Source organism: Boleophthalmus pectinirostris, unplaced genomic scaffold, assembly GCF_026225935.1.
Source record: "Boleophthalmus pectinirostris isolate CB_2022bp ecotype Guang Dong unplaced genomic scaffold, ASM2622593v1 HiC_scaffold_13, whole genome shotgun sequence".
In the NCBI taxonomy this organism is placed as follows: Eukaryota; Metazoa; Chordata; class Actinopteri; order Gobiiformes; family Gobiidae; genus Boleophthalmus; species Boleophthalmus pectinirostris.
Window position 1 is genome coordinate 2,344,864 of NW_026571036.1, and position 15,000 is coordinate 2,359,863.

The window sequence follows — 15,000 nt, forward strand, 5'->3', positions numbered from 1 at the left end:
GTTTTCAGAAAGTTTTTTGTTTACATCGACCTGCATAAATCCTCCATCGAGCGCCGTCATAACTACATGACTGTGGGCGGCGATGTAGGAAGAAGGAGAAAGCTCTGCCAGCCAATCAGAATCCTCATTTCAACAACAACAACAAAGAGTCACTTCCTGTTCCTTCCTGAACAACAAATAAACAAAATAAACAATTATAATAATATAATATATAATAATATAATCACTGAGCTCCGAGCCTCATGTGTCTCTGCTCATGAAACACATAAAAAGTGTTTCACCAGGAAGAAACACGACTGCTGCCCTGACGCTTCATCATCATCAACATCAACATCAACATCGTCACTGTCGTCACTGTCGTCGTCGTCACTGTCGTCGTCGTCGTCACTGTCATCGTCGTCACTGTCGTCGTCGTCGTCGTCGTCACTGTCAACGTCGTCGTCATCGTCATCGTCACTGTCAATGCCGTCGTCGTCACTGTCGTCGTCGTCGTCGTCGTCACTGTCAACGACGTCGTCGTCATCGTCACTGTCACTGTCAACGTCGTCGTCACTGTCAACGTCGTCGTCGTCGTCACTGTCAACGTCGTCGTCATCATCGTCATTGTCACTGTCAACGTCGTCGTCACTGTCAACGTCGCCGTCGTCGTCACTGTCAATGTCGTCGTCACTGTCAATGTCGTCGTCACTGTCAATGTCGTCGTCACTGTCAATGTCGTCATCGTCACTGTCAATGTCGTCGTCATCATCATCATTGTCGTCACTGTCAACGTCATCGTCACTGTCAACGTCGTCGTCGTCGTCACTGTCAATGTCGTCGTCACTGTCATGTCGTCGTCGTCACTGTCAATGTCGTCGTCACTGTCAATGTCGTCGTCACTGTCAATGTCGTCGTCACTGTCAATGTCGTCGTCATCGTCATCGTCGTCGTCACTGTCAACGTCGTCGTCACTGTCAACGTCGTCGTCATCGTCATCAGAGCAAAAGGGAAACACTTTTGACTCCTAAAACTCTGTTTCTTTCACTTTACACACAAACACTAAACCAGAGTTTTACACAATCTTCACTCGAGCTGGTGTTTTTACAAAGATTCATTTTCAGAAGTAAATCTGCCGTTTGTGTGTAAAAGACGAGTTCACACTAGAGCAGGAGAGTCAAACTCATTTTGTTCCAGGGTCGTATCCAACCGACTTTAATCCCAAAGTGTCCGGATCAGAAAACTCATGTCATATAAACCCCAAAAATAACAATAAGTTCAAATATTTGTGCAGAGAAACACAAATCTATTACAGAAATCTTTTTTAATTGATGAACTCTTTCTTTTACAAAATATTATAATATTATGAACAACCTGAAACTTTAAGAAAAATACAATTTCAACACAAAGTTTTAACTTTAACTTGTCTGTAAACAGGAATAAGTCCATTTTTGTTGTAAAATCCTGCACTCGGCTCCACTTTTCTCATGTTGGACATTTTTCTGATGAGGGTGTCACGGTCAACAGTCAAAACGATCGTCCTTTAAGAGCGTTTGGAAAAGAGACAAGTCTTCATTTGTGCTGCTCTGGTGGGAGGGGCCACGTACAGAGACACTGGAGACGCTGCTGTGATAAACACCACAGAAAATTAACAAGATTTTAATAGAAAATATTATTACAATATTTTAGTAGAAAATCAGCCGAGGGCCAGATTAAAGGTGTTGGAGGGCCGGATCTGGCCCATGGGCCGTATGTTTGACACCCCTGCATAAGGGGCTGTAACGATATCCACGTCTCACGATACGATATCGTCACAGTATGAACCTCACTGTACGATATTTATTCCAATATCGAGGGAAAGTTTGCGATATGTTGGGAAGTTTCACGATTAGGAATGTAACAATATCCAAATCTCTATGTGCGATATTTTCACGATGTACATCTCACGATACGATATTTATTGTGATATTTTGTGGAGGCTGAAGAGCTAAAACTGTCAGGATGTTTCATTTTCCTTTTAAAATTCCTTGACAAAACTTAACCCAAAGAACTAAGAGTTAAAAGTGTTGGAACTGTTATTTCTTCTTGTCGTCTGCACTGAAATGGAGCAAAGGATCATGGTCTATGTAGTTCCTCTGTGGTTTTTGGCGCTATTGCTGCACCAAAACTCTTCATTTAAACAAACAGACTTGTAATTCGAAATATTGTGATGATCCACGATATTATTGTGAGAACTTTGACGATACGATATCACGATATTTTGGTTATTGTTACATCTGTAGTAAACACAAAGGGAAATGTCTCTGTTTTTTAAAATTCCCAGTGTTCACGTAAACGAGCCCTGTCCCTGTCGGTCCCTGTCGGTCCCTGTCGGTCCCTGTCGGTCCCTGTCGGTCCCTGTCGGTCCCTGTCGGTCCCTGTCGGACTTTGTCCTGACTCTTCTCCTGTGGTCGAGCTTTAACGAGACGTTTATTTTTAGAGTCTTCAGGGACGTCCACCGTCCTGAAGAACAACAACAACAGCTGAGACTGAGAATCTAACCCACAACCTCCTCACCGCAAGAAGACGCGATAACCACTCTGCCACACACACAGGGACCAACAACAGACCTGGTTTAGACCTGGTTTAGACCTGGTTTAGACCTGGTTTAGACCTGGTTTAGACCTGGTTTAGTCCTGGTTTAGTCCTGGTTTAGACCTGGTTTAGACCTGGTTTAGACCTGGTTTCGATCTAGTTTTAGTCCTGGTTTAGACCTGGTTTAGTCCTGGTTTAGTCCTGGTTTAGACCTGGTTTAGTTCCTGGTTTAGACCTGGTTTAGACCTGGTTTAGACCTGGTTTAGAGACCTGGTTTAGACCTGGTTTAGACCTGGTTTAGACCTGGTTTAGTCCTGGTTTTAGACCTGGTTTAGACCTGGTTTAGACCTGGTTTAGACCTGGTTTAGGGTTTAGTCCTGGTTTAGTCCTGGTTTAGACCTGGTTTAGACCTGGTTTAGACCTGGTTTAGTCCTGGTTTAGTCCTGGTTTTAGTCCTGGTTTTAGACCTGGTTTAGACCTGGTTTAGTCCTGGTTTAGACCTGGTTTAGACCTGGTTTTAGACCCTGGTTTAGTCCTCCTGGTTTAGACCTGGTTTAGACCTGGTTTAGTCCTGGTTTAGAGACCTGGTTTAGACCTGGTTTAGACCCTGGTTTAGTCCTGGTTTAGTCCTGGTTTTAGACCTGGTTTAGACCTGGTTTAGACCTGGTTTAGTCCTGGTTTAGACCTGTTTAGTCCTGGTTTAGTCCTGGTTTAGTCCTGGTTTAGACCTGGTTTAGACCTGGTTTAGTCCTGGTTTAGTCCTGGTTTAGACCTGGTTTAGACCTGGTTTAGACCTGGTTTAGTCCTGGTTTAGTCCTGGTTTAGTCCTGGTTTAGACCTGGTTTAGTCCTGGTTTAGACCTGGTTTAGACCTGGTTTTAGTCCTGGTTTAGTCCTGGTTTAGTCCTGGTTTAGACCTGGTTTAGACCTGGTTTAGTCCTGGTTTAGACCTGGTTTAGTCCTGGTTTAGTCCTGGTTTAGTCCTGGTTTAGTCCTGGTTTAGACCTGGTTTAGACCTGGTTTAGACCTGGTTTAGTCCTGGTTTAGTCCTGGTTTTTAGACCTGGTTTAGTCCTGGTTTAGACCTGGTTTTAGACCTGGTTTAGACTCCTGGTTTAGTCCTGGTTTAGACCTGGTTTAAGACCTGGTTTAGTCCTGGTTTAGTCCTGGTTTAGACCTGGTTTAGTCCTGGTTTAGTCCTGGTTTAGACCTGGTTTAGACCTGGTTTAGACCTGGTTTAGACCTGGTTTAGTGGTTTAGTCCTGGTTTAGACCTGGTTTAAGACCTGGTTTAGACCTGGTTTCCCTGGTTTAGTCCTGGTTTAGACCTGGTTTAGTCCTGGTTTAGTGGTTTAGACCTGGTTTAGACCTGGTTTAGTCCTGGTTTAGAGACCTGGTTTAGACCTGGTTTAGACCCTGGTTTAGTCCTGGTTTAGTCCTGGTTTAGACCTGGTTTAGACCTGGTTTAGACCTGGTTTAGACCTGGTTTAGTCCTGGTTTAGACCTGGTTTAGAGGTTTAGACCTGGTTTAGACCTGGTTTAGACCTGGTTTTTTAGACCTGGTTTAGTCCTGGTTTAGACCTGGTTTAGTCCTGGTTTAGACCTGGTTTTAGACCTGGTTTAGACCTGGTTTTAGTGGTTTAGACCTGGTTTAGACCTGGTTTAGTCCTGGTTTAGTCCTGGTTAGACCTGGTTTAGACCTGGTTTAGACCTGGTTTAAGTAGACCCTGGTTTAGTGGTTTAGTCCTGGTTTTAGTCCACACACACAGGGGCCGAGGTGGGTAAAGTGTTTTGCCCAAGGACACAACGACAGTGTTCATCTGTGGGAGCTGGAATCACACCGTGATCCTCAGTGGATTTGACCCTCGACCAATGATGATTTTTTTTTTTTTTTTTTTTTTTTTTTTTTTTTTTTTTTTTGTTTTTTTTTTTTTTTTTTTTTTTTTTTTTTTTGTCGAGATTCAAACCGGTTGTTGGTTTAAACGATGCCGGACTGAACCAGGACTGAACCAGGACTGAACCAGGACTGAACCAGGACTGAACCAGGACTGAACCAGGACTGACCAGGACTGAACCAGGACTGACTACCAGGACTGAACCAGGACTGAACCAGGACTGAACCAGGACTGAACTGTTTTCACTCCTGGTCTGGTCCCTATCTGGTCCCGATCTCAGTCCCGGTCTCAGTCCTGGTCTCAATCACAGTCTGGTCCTAATCTGGTCCTGGTCTCAGTCCCAGTCTCAGTCCCGGTCTCAGTCCCGGTCTCAGTCCTGGTCTGGCCCTGGACCTGTTTTAGTCCTGGTTCAATCTGGCATTTCAGTTTAAGTCACGTAAACAAGAAAAATCCGTTATCCAATTTTTTCCATTTTTCATTGAAACACAAAATCAAAAAATGAAAAAAAAAAAAAAAACCAAAACAAATCATCTGTTTTTTTTTCATTTTGGTTTTGGAGACAAATAATGAAGAAAACTGTTGATTTTTATTAAATGTTGGTTTTATTTTGAAAAACAATGGACACAGATTGTGAGCAGTGAAAGTGAAAAATGTCCCTGTGAAGTTCGTCTTGTGATTAAACCTGTCGACCACCAGGGGGCAGAAGTCGCGCAGACAGACTCAACTGGTTTTGTAAAATACTCACATTTTTACAAAAACAAAATAAAGCTTCAGGTGAATTTATCCTCAGTAAGAAACCAGGATAAACTCTCGTCTTTTTTGGAGCAGAGCAGATACAGAGCAGCAGTATTTCTCACAGAGTTATTTTATTTCAGTGTAAAAAAAACAAAACCACAGTTAATTTAAAATATTTGCCTCAGACGTGATTTTAAAGATTTTACTTCCTCAAACATGAATCAGTGTAAATATTTGTCGTGAGCTGGAACACGACGCAGAGTCTGAAAGTGATTTAAGAGCAGTGTCGGGGAGTAACAGATTACATGTACCAGAGTAATCAGAGTACAAATGATGAGTAACTGTATTCAGTTACAGTTACTGTTTCAGTGAGTGGGAATTGGATTACAGTTACTTTGTTCAAATAAATGGATTACACAGAGGGATTTAACTGTTTTCACATTTTGGGCTAAACCAGGACTAAAACCAGGTCTAAACCAGGTCTAAACCAGGACTAAACCAGGTCTAAACCAGGACTAAAACAGGTCTAAACCAGGTCTAAAACCAGGTCTAAACCAGGTCTAAACCAAGTCTAAACCAGGACTAAACCAGGTCTAAACCAGGACTGAAACAGGACTAAAACAGGACTAAACTAGATCTAAAACCAGGTCTAAACCCAGGTCTAAACCAGGTCTAAAACCAGGACTAAAACAGGTCTAAACTAGATCTAAAACCAGGTCTAAACCCAGGTCTAAACCAGGACTAAAATCAGGTCTAAAACCAGGTCTAAAACCAGGACTAAACCAGGTCTAAAACCAGGACTAAACCAGGACTAAAACCAGGTCTAAAACCAGGACTAAATCAGGACTAAACCAAGACTAAAACAGGACTAAACCAGGACTAAACCAGGACTAAATCAGGACTAAACCAGGACTAAATCCTGCTGTGTGGACGTGTTTCTTCTTCTTCTATCAATAATATTTTTTATTTGGTTCAGTAAAGTCCGGACTTTTTATTTTCTTTTATCAGACAAAACTTCTTATGTGAAGATTTCCTCGTCTTTGTTTCTCTAGAACAAATCAAGTATCCAAAGTAATCAGATTACATTACTCACTTTAAGTAATTTAATGGATTCTGTTATAAACTACTCCTCCTTGAACCGTCACCTTATCGTGGTGGAGGTTTGAGCCCGAATGATCCCAGGAGCTCTGTTGTCGGGGGCTTCATGCCCCTGGTCGGGTCACCCAAGGCAAACAGGTCCGGGGGGACGGGTCAGATGAAGAACAGTTCAGACGCCCCTATGATGAGTCACACTCAGAGGCCAGTTACGTCGCCTGGATTGGCGTCACCGGGGCCTCACCCTGGAGCCAGGCCTGGGGTGGGAGCTCGTCAGCGAGCGCCTGGTGGCCGGGCCTCCCCCCACGGGGCTCGGCCGGGCTCAGCCCGAAGGAGCGACGTGGGGCCGTCCTCACGTGGGCCCACCACCCGCAGGAGGATCCATATGGGGCCGGTGCAGAGAGATCTGGGCGGCAGTCGACGGCGGGGGCCTCGACGACCAGATCTCCAGACATGGAGACTGTGGCTCTGGGGACATGGAATGTCACCTCGCTGGGGGGGAGGAGCCTGAGCTTGTGTGGGAGGGGGGGGGGCTGGTGTGGGCTCATTGCCCCACAGCTCAGCCGCTGTGTGGAACACTGGACCAGCTCTACACTCTCCATCGGTGCTCGAGGTTCATGGGAGTTTGCCCAACCAGTCCACATGTGTTTTGTGGACTTGGAGAAGGCATTCGACCGTGTCCCTCGTGGTGTCCTGTGGGGGGCGCTCTGGGAGTCTGGGGTCCGGTCCCTGTATGACCGGAGCAGGAGCTGTGTTCGTTGCCGGCAGTAAGTCAGACCTGTTCCCGGTGCATGTTGGACTCCGCCAGGGCTGCACCTGTCACCGGTTCTGTTCATTGTTTTTATGGACAGAATTTCTAGGCGCAGTCAGGGGTCGGAGGGTCCGGTTTGGGGACCACAGGATTTCATCTCTGCTGTTTGCGGATGATGTTGTCCTGTTGGCTTCATCGAACCAGGACCTGCAATGTGCACTGGGGCGGTTTGGCCTGAGTGTGAAGCGTCTGGGATGAAGATCAGCTCTTCTAAGTCTGAGGCCATGGTTCTCGACCGAAAAAGGTGGCTTGCCCTCTCCGGTGGGTGGAGAGTCTCTTGCCTCAAGTGGAGGAGTTCAAGTATCTCGGGGTCTTGTTCACGAGTGAGGGAAGGACGGAACGTGAGATTGACAGGTGGACAGGTGCAGCTTCGGCAGTGATGCGGTCGCTGTATCGGTTGTTGGGTGAAGAGGAGCTGAGTCGAAAGGCGAAGCTCTCGATTTACCGGTCAGTCTTCGTTCCTCCTCTCACCTCTGGTCATGAGCTCTGGGTAGTGACCGAAAGGACGAGATCGCGGATACAAGCGTTGAAATGAGTTTCCTCCGCAGGGCGTCTGGGCGTCTCCCTTAGAGATCGGGTGAGGAGCTCAGTCACACGGGAGGAGCTCGGAGTAGAGCCGCTGCTCCTCCACGTGGAGAGGAGCCAGTTGAGGCTCGGGCGTCTGTTCTGATGTCTCCTGGACGTCTCCCTCGGGAGGTGTTCATGTCCCACCGGGAGGAGGCCCCGGGGAAGACCCAGGACACACTGGAGGGACTATGGACTGGACTGGACTGGGAACGACTCGGGGTCCAACAGGAGGAGCTGGAGGAAGTGTCTGGGGTGAAGGAAGTCTGGGAGTCCCTGCTTAGGCTGCTGCCCCCGCGACCCGACCCCGGATAAGCGGAAGAAAATGGATGGATGGATGTTATAAACTACATTTTGGTGTATGTAATCTGTAATCTGTAATCTGTAGGGGATTACATTTTCAAAGTAAACTTTCCGACACTGTTTAAGAGTAAATGTTTTTTTTTCTTTTGTGCCACGTCAGAGCGAGAGACTGAAACGTTTGTGTGAATAAAAAATAAAAAGGACGTGGCCCCAGAGTCTCGACTCCGTGTGACTCTGACCCGAGCGTCGCCACGGCAACAAAACACAAACACAACAACACCACAACCCGGACGCCACGAGAGGAGGAGGAGAAGAAAGAAGAGAAGAAAGAGAGGGAGGAGAGGAGGAGAGGAGGAGAGGAAAGAGAGAAGAGAGGAGGAGAAGAAAGAAGAGAAGAGAAGAGAGGGAGGAGAGGAGGAGAGGAAAGAAAGGAGGGGAGAGAGGAGGAGAGAGGAGGAGAAGAGAAGAAAGAAGAGAGGGAAGATAGGGAGGAGGAGAGGAAAGAGAGAAGAGAGGAGGAGAAGAAAGAGAAGAAAGAGAGGAGGAGAGAGGAAAGAGAAGAGAGGGAGGAGAGGAAAGAAAGGAGGGGAGAGAGGAGGAGAAGAGAAGAAAGAAGAGAGGGAAGATAGGGAGGAGAGAGGAAAGAGAGGAGGGGAGAGGAGAGAGAGGAAAGAGAGAAGAGAGGAGGAGAGGAAAGAGAAGAAAGAGATGAGGAGAGAGAGAAGAGAGAAGGAGAGAGAGAAGGAGAGAAGGAGAGAGACAAGAGAGAGAGAAGAAGAGAGAGAGAGAGAGAGAGAAGAGAGAGAGAAGAGAGAGAGAGAGAGAGAGAGAGAGAGAGAGAGAGAGAGAGAGAGAGAAGAGAGAGAGAGAGAGAGAGAGAGAGAGAGAGAGAGAGAGAGAGAGAGAGAGAAGAGAGAGAGAGAGAGAGAGAGAGAGAGAGAGGAGAGAAGAGAGAGAGAGAGAGAGAGAGAGAGAGAGAGAGAGAGAGAGAAGGAGAGAGAGAGAGAGAGAGAGAGAGAGAGAGAGAGAGAAGGAGAGAGAGAAGGAGAGAGAGTAGAGAGAAGGAGAGAGAGAGAGAGAGAGAGAGAGAGAGAGAAGGAGAGAGAGAAGGAGAGAGAGAGAAGAGAGAGAGAGAGAGAGAGAGGAGAGAGAGAGAGAGAGAGAGGTGGAGAGGTGGAGAGAGGTGGATGTTTGTGGGGATTATGTAATAGTTTCTGTGAACATGAGCTCATCACATTCCTCGAAACCTCCGGAGAAAAGCCGGAGTCTGGACGAGTGGGATCCTCAGGTGGAGCTCGGACTCGTTTACGCTTCAGGTCCGTGTCGGTCCTGGACCTGATCACACGAAAACTAAACTCCGAACACGAATCTCAGCTCAAGTCCAAGTGTGTGTTTGATTTTATGAACTAAAACCTGAACCTGCCCAGAGACGAAGGTGCAAATGTTCTGTCCCCGTTTCATTCATAAACAAACTCAACTAAACATAAAATAAACTCTTATGTTTTCAGACCAAGAGATTTGACTAAACCAGGTCTAAACCAGGACTAAACCAGGTCTAAACCAGGTCTAAACCAGGTCTAAACCAGAGATGAACCAGGACTGAACCAGGACTAAACCAGGACTAAACCAGCGCTGAACCAGGACTAAACCAGGTCTAAACCAGAGATGAACCAGGACTGAACCAGGTCTAAACCAGGACTAAACTAGAACTAAACCAGGACTAAACCAGGACTAAACCAGGACTAAACCAGGTCTAAACCAGGACTAAACCAGAGATGAACCAGGACTGAACCAGGACTAAACCAGGACTAAACCAGCGCTGAACCAGGACTAAACCAGGTCTAAACCAGAGATGAACCAGGACTAAACCAGGACTAAACCAGAGATGAACCAGGACTGAACCAGGACTAAACCAGGACTAAACCAGCACTGAACCAGGACTAAACCAGGACTAAACCAGAGATGAACCAGGACTGAACCAAGTCTAAACCAGGACTAAACCAGAGATGAACCAGGACTGAACCAGGACTAAACCAGGTCTGAACCAGGACTGAACCAGGTCTAAACCAAGTCTAAACCAGGTCTAAACCAGAGATGAACCAGGACTGAACCAGGACTAAACCAGGACTGAACCAGGACTAAACTAGAACTAAACCAGGTCTAAACCAGGACTAAACTAGAACTAAACCAGGTCTAAACCAGGACTAAACTAGAACTAAACCAGGACTAAACCAGGACTAAACTAGGACTAAACCAGGTCTAAACCAGGTCTACAGGTTACAGTCTGGTACAAACACGTCTCCTGTTCAGGTTCATGTAGACTTTGCTCTGTCCTTGTCTCATTAAATAAATAAACTAAACTAGTTATTAGGTTCTTTTTTCAGACCAAGAGTTTTGACTAAACCAGGACTAAACTAGAGATGAACCAGGTCTAAACCAGGTATAAACAAGGACTAAACCTGGACTAAACCAGGTCTAAACCAGGACTAAACCAGAAATAAACCAGAAATAAACCAGGACTAAACCAGGACTAATCTTGGACTAGAACCCTGAGTCCGTGGAGCAGGGCGTCTGCAGAGCTCGATCGGGCGTCAGCTGCGTTTCGCTCTGTGGATGGTGCAGTTCTGTGTCGGTCTTTTCGCCCGCGGTCACCTGACGGTTTACACGGGCGCGTCTCCGGCGTTTCCCCGCTGCTGATATCACCGTGATTTTAGCGAATTTATATGAAAAAAAAAACACCACTTCAGTCCAGGTTAAAAAAGCTTTGTGACGCGCGATACTCACATTTGTACTGAGTAAAATATTACAGTTTTTTCCCCTGTAATGTCACATTACTGTGTTACAGCAAAAAACAACACAGCACAGTAATTACTTTTATAAGACGTTTCTCCAACACTGCTAATAACAAATTATCAGAAGACCAGATGAACGTCATTGGACTAAAGTCAATCTTCTCCGGGGGTGTGGTGCTTTCCACAACCACTGATTTGTCCCAGTTTTATAAAAGAAATGCCTCTCACTTGTCTCGACCAGGACAGAAAATGGAGAATTTCTTGTACAAGTCGTTGTTAAATGTGCATTTGTGCTTCAGCATGTTTCATACTGACCGACTGTTTGTGTCTCGCTGCTTCTGAGTCACAGACGCTACGAGAGACGCTCAGTTTAATGTCCCAATGAACGGAAATGAAAACCTGGACATTTCCATCATGTAAAAAATAAATAAAAACCCAGGACGCCCAGGACAAGACACAAAAAATGGACATGAAAAACGGTGGTTTGGTCACCTACTGTTAAACAAATCCCACTAAATAACATTACAGTCCACACGCTAGCGTTAGCGTTAGCCAACACTTTTTCAGTTTGTCGCTGTCACAGTTTTTATTGCAAATTAAACTCTTCACTCAAGAGAATATTGAAGTTGCTGAGTGGGAAAAAGCCTAGAAAGCAAACCATCAACACTAGAAGTGCAGTTGTTACAATATAAATGGTTAATGAGAACTTCTTCACTCCTGTCAAATGACATGAGTGGATCCTGCATCCAGATATTTGGAACAAATGTGCAAATGATAAAGGTTCTTTGTTCAGAACTACTGGAAATCTGTGATTCATACCATATCCAGTGTAGTTGGTGTATAAGTTCCTCATCGGGCAAGGCTCTGTATATTGTGGTGATATCCCAGTGATTTTGTTCACACTGGTGGAGTCTGGTCCTGCAGGTCTGGACGACTATCGTTTTATTTTGGAAAAATGTGGATGCGCCTCCTGTATATGTTTGGACTCTGGAAATGGCATCTTGTATTGCACTGGAAAGACTTACATTTATTTTGAGAGGAAAAGCTGAGGACTTCGAGGACGTTTGGAGACATGTTCAATACTGAATGTGATATGAATATTTATGTTTAAGTTTTCACCTTGTTATTATCAGTGACAATTGTCTTGTTTTTGTTTTGTTTTTTGTTTCTATATGTTTTGTTAATATTTTAATATGAAAATCTCAATAAATACATTGTTTAAAAAAAGGAAATTAAACTCTTAAACAGGACCATAAACGGTTAGACTGATCACAGGAAAATGAAAATGTGCTCTTTAAATCACTTTTGTGTTTCTAATTAAGCAGGGTGAACAGATTTTCAAAATAAAACACTGGGACATCCTCGTTCTTTGGTGGTTGGTAGTAATACATTTTTTATTTTTTTCAGAATTTTATCTAATAACAGTTTCTAAATCTCAGCACTGTCAGGATGAAATACTTAAATAAGAACAAAGAGCAAAGCAAAAAATCAACACAAACCAGGTCACCGAGTCACAGTAAACACAAACCAGACTGAACAGAGAGACTGAGGTAAAGATCGATCAATGATAAGAGTAAAAAAACAAAACATAATTCATAATTCTAGAACAGATGGAAAATGAACAGACTCAACAAACTGAAAAAAATGGATCTCGTGTTTTCTTGAAAGTTTTAAATCCCCACGAGGACATTTGACTTTTTCCGTGTTTACAAAATATAGAGCGTCTCTGATCCAGACGTGGACTGTGGGAGCAGGAGACGGTTATTTCAGAAGAACAAGGCGTCGAGTGAAAAGACGAACGAACGCGATGACATTTTTTGGAGATAATAAAAATGTGAAAAGAGTGCGTACGGTGATTAAAGAAAATTGTTCTGCACTCGGCTCTAATGTGAGTCAGTATAGTCACGTTTTCTTTGTGTTTTAGTCATTTTTATCGTTTTATTTTTATTTTTATTTATTTTTTTATTTATTTATATTTATTTATTTATTTATTTATTTATTTATTATTTTATTTTATATTTTTTATTTTATTTTATCTTTTTAATTTTTTTAATTTTAATTTTTTTTATCTTTCCTGTATTTTGCTGAAATAAATGCAGTGTTGGGAGGGTTACTTTTAAAATGTAATCCCCTACAGATTACAGATTACATACACCAAAATGTAGTTTGTAACGTAATCCATTAAATTACTTAAATTGAGTAATGTAATCTGATTACTTTGGATTACTTGATATTGTCGTGCTTTTTGAAAACGACATGAATGAACCAACCACATCCTGAAAATTCTTGTTTGTTTTCTTCAAATTGTCTGTTGAGCCCAAGTCTCCATGAACAGACTTTTGTTTTACTGCAGAGAAACAAAGACGAGGATCTGAACATGAGAAGTTTTGTTTTGTCTGATAAAAGAAAATAAAAAGTCCAAACTTTACTTAACCAGATTAAAAATATTATTGACAGAGAAATGATTTTTATATGAGACACTGCTGCTTTAAATTATGTCCACACTAATGTTAATGTCAGATTGTTTAGACCTGGTTTAGTCCTGGTTTAGAACTGGTTTAGAACTGGTTTAGACCTGGTTTAGTCTTGGTTTATCCTGGTTTAGTTCTAGTTTAGTCCTGGTTTAGACCTGGATTAGTCCTGGTTTGTATCTGGTTTAGTCCTTGCTTAGCCCTGGTTCAGTCCTGGTTTAGTCTTGGTTTTAGTCCCCTCTTTTAGTCCTGGTTTAGTCCTTGCTTAGTCCTGGTTCAGTCCTGGTTTAGTCCTGGTTTAGTCCTGTTTTTTGTCCTGGTTTAGTCCTGGTTTAGTCCTGGTGTAGTCTTGGCTTAGTCCTGGTTTAGACCTGGTTTAGTCCTGGTTTAGTCCCGCTTTTAGTCCTGATTTAGTCCTGGATTAGTCCTGGTTTAGTCCTGGTTTAGTCCTGGGTTTAGTCTTGGTTTAGTCCTGGTTTAGTCCTGGTTTAGTCCTGGTTTAGTCCTGGTTTAGTCCTGGTTTAGTCCTGGTTTAGTCTTGGTTTAGTCCTGCGTTTAGTCCTGAATTAGTCCTGGTTTAGTTCTGGTTTAGTCTGGGTTTAGTCTTGGTTCAGTCCTGGATTAGTCCTGATTTAGTCCTGGTTTTCTTCCAAACAATCTTAAAACTTTCTGACAGCGTTTGGTAATGTGTGCTTCGTGTCTCCGCGGTAACTGATAAACATTCCAGCGCACACATACATGTAGAACACCCCCGGCCTGACGTCACCGCAGAGCATCGCCGGCGCTCTGGCTCTGGCTCTGGCTCCTCCGGCTCCTCCGTGTACAACTCGAGAAGGAGTTAAAATGTTCTGGTGTTTATGCCAGATGCCCTCCCTGCAGCGTGACGAAACCGGTAACTGGACAGTGTGTTTCAAGTGTCCTGCTCATGGACACAACAACAACAACAGTAATAGTTTTGGACACGACTCAAACCCACAAACCTGACACTAAAAAACACTGGGCTATGTTCCCACAGCCCCATGGTCCCACATTTCTAAGATTTTTATTTTTATTTTCTTATTTTCTTATCTCAAAATTAAACTCTAAGTCAAGTCATTTTTATTTTTATTCCGGATTTAAATTGATTCAGAGTCGTTTTCAACTGCTGCTGGAGAACAGATCGGGTGTAATTGACAAAAAAAATTGGGAGAAATTGGATAAAATCTGATGCAAAATGATGATAAAGGAAATGTGGGAACATAGAGACTAATTTTGAAAAAAAAAAAAAAGAAAGAAAACTTAGATATGAGGGAATATAGAGCTAAGAGAACTTAGTTGCGGGAATATAGATGTCGGAACATAGAGATGAAGGGAACATAGAGCTGAAGGAACATAGAGCTGGAGAACACAGAGCTGAGGGAACATAGAGTTGAAGGAACATAGAGATGAGGGAACATAGAGCTGTAGGAACATAGAGCTGTGGGAACACAGAGTTGAGGAACATAGAGCTGTGGGAACATAGAGATTAGGGAACATAGAGCTGAGGGAACATAGAGCTGTGGGAACATAGAGCTGAGGGAACATAGAGCTGAGGGAACATAGAGCTGAAGGAACATAGAGTTGAGGGAACATAGAGCTGAGAGAACATAGAGCTGTGAGAAGATAGAGTTGAGGGAACATAGAGCTGTGAGAACATAGAGATGAAGGAACATAGAGCTGTGAGAACATAGAGCTGTGGGAACATAGAGCTGTGGGAACATAAGGCTGTGGGAACATAGAGCTGTGGGAACAAAAGGCTGTGGGAACAT

At 43.9% G+C, this 15,000-nt stretch overlaps 1 protein-coding gene across 1 annotated transcript in view; it reads right to left on the reverse strand.

Moving 5' to 3' along the window:
• The window catches only part of LOC110162152 (filamin-A-interacting protein 1-like), a 39,324-nt gene that overhangs the window by 23,302 nt on the left and 1,022 nt on the right, over positions 1–15,000 (reverse strand). The window lies entirely within an intron of this gene.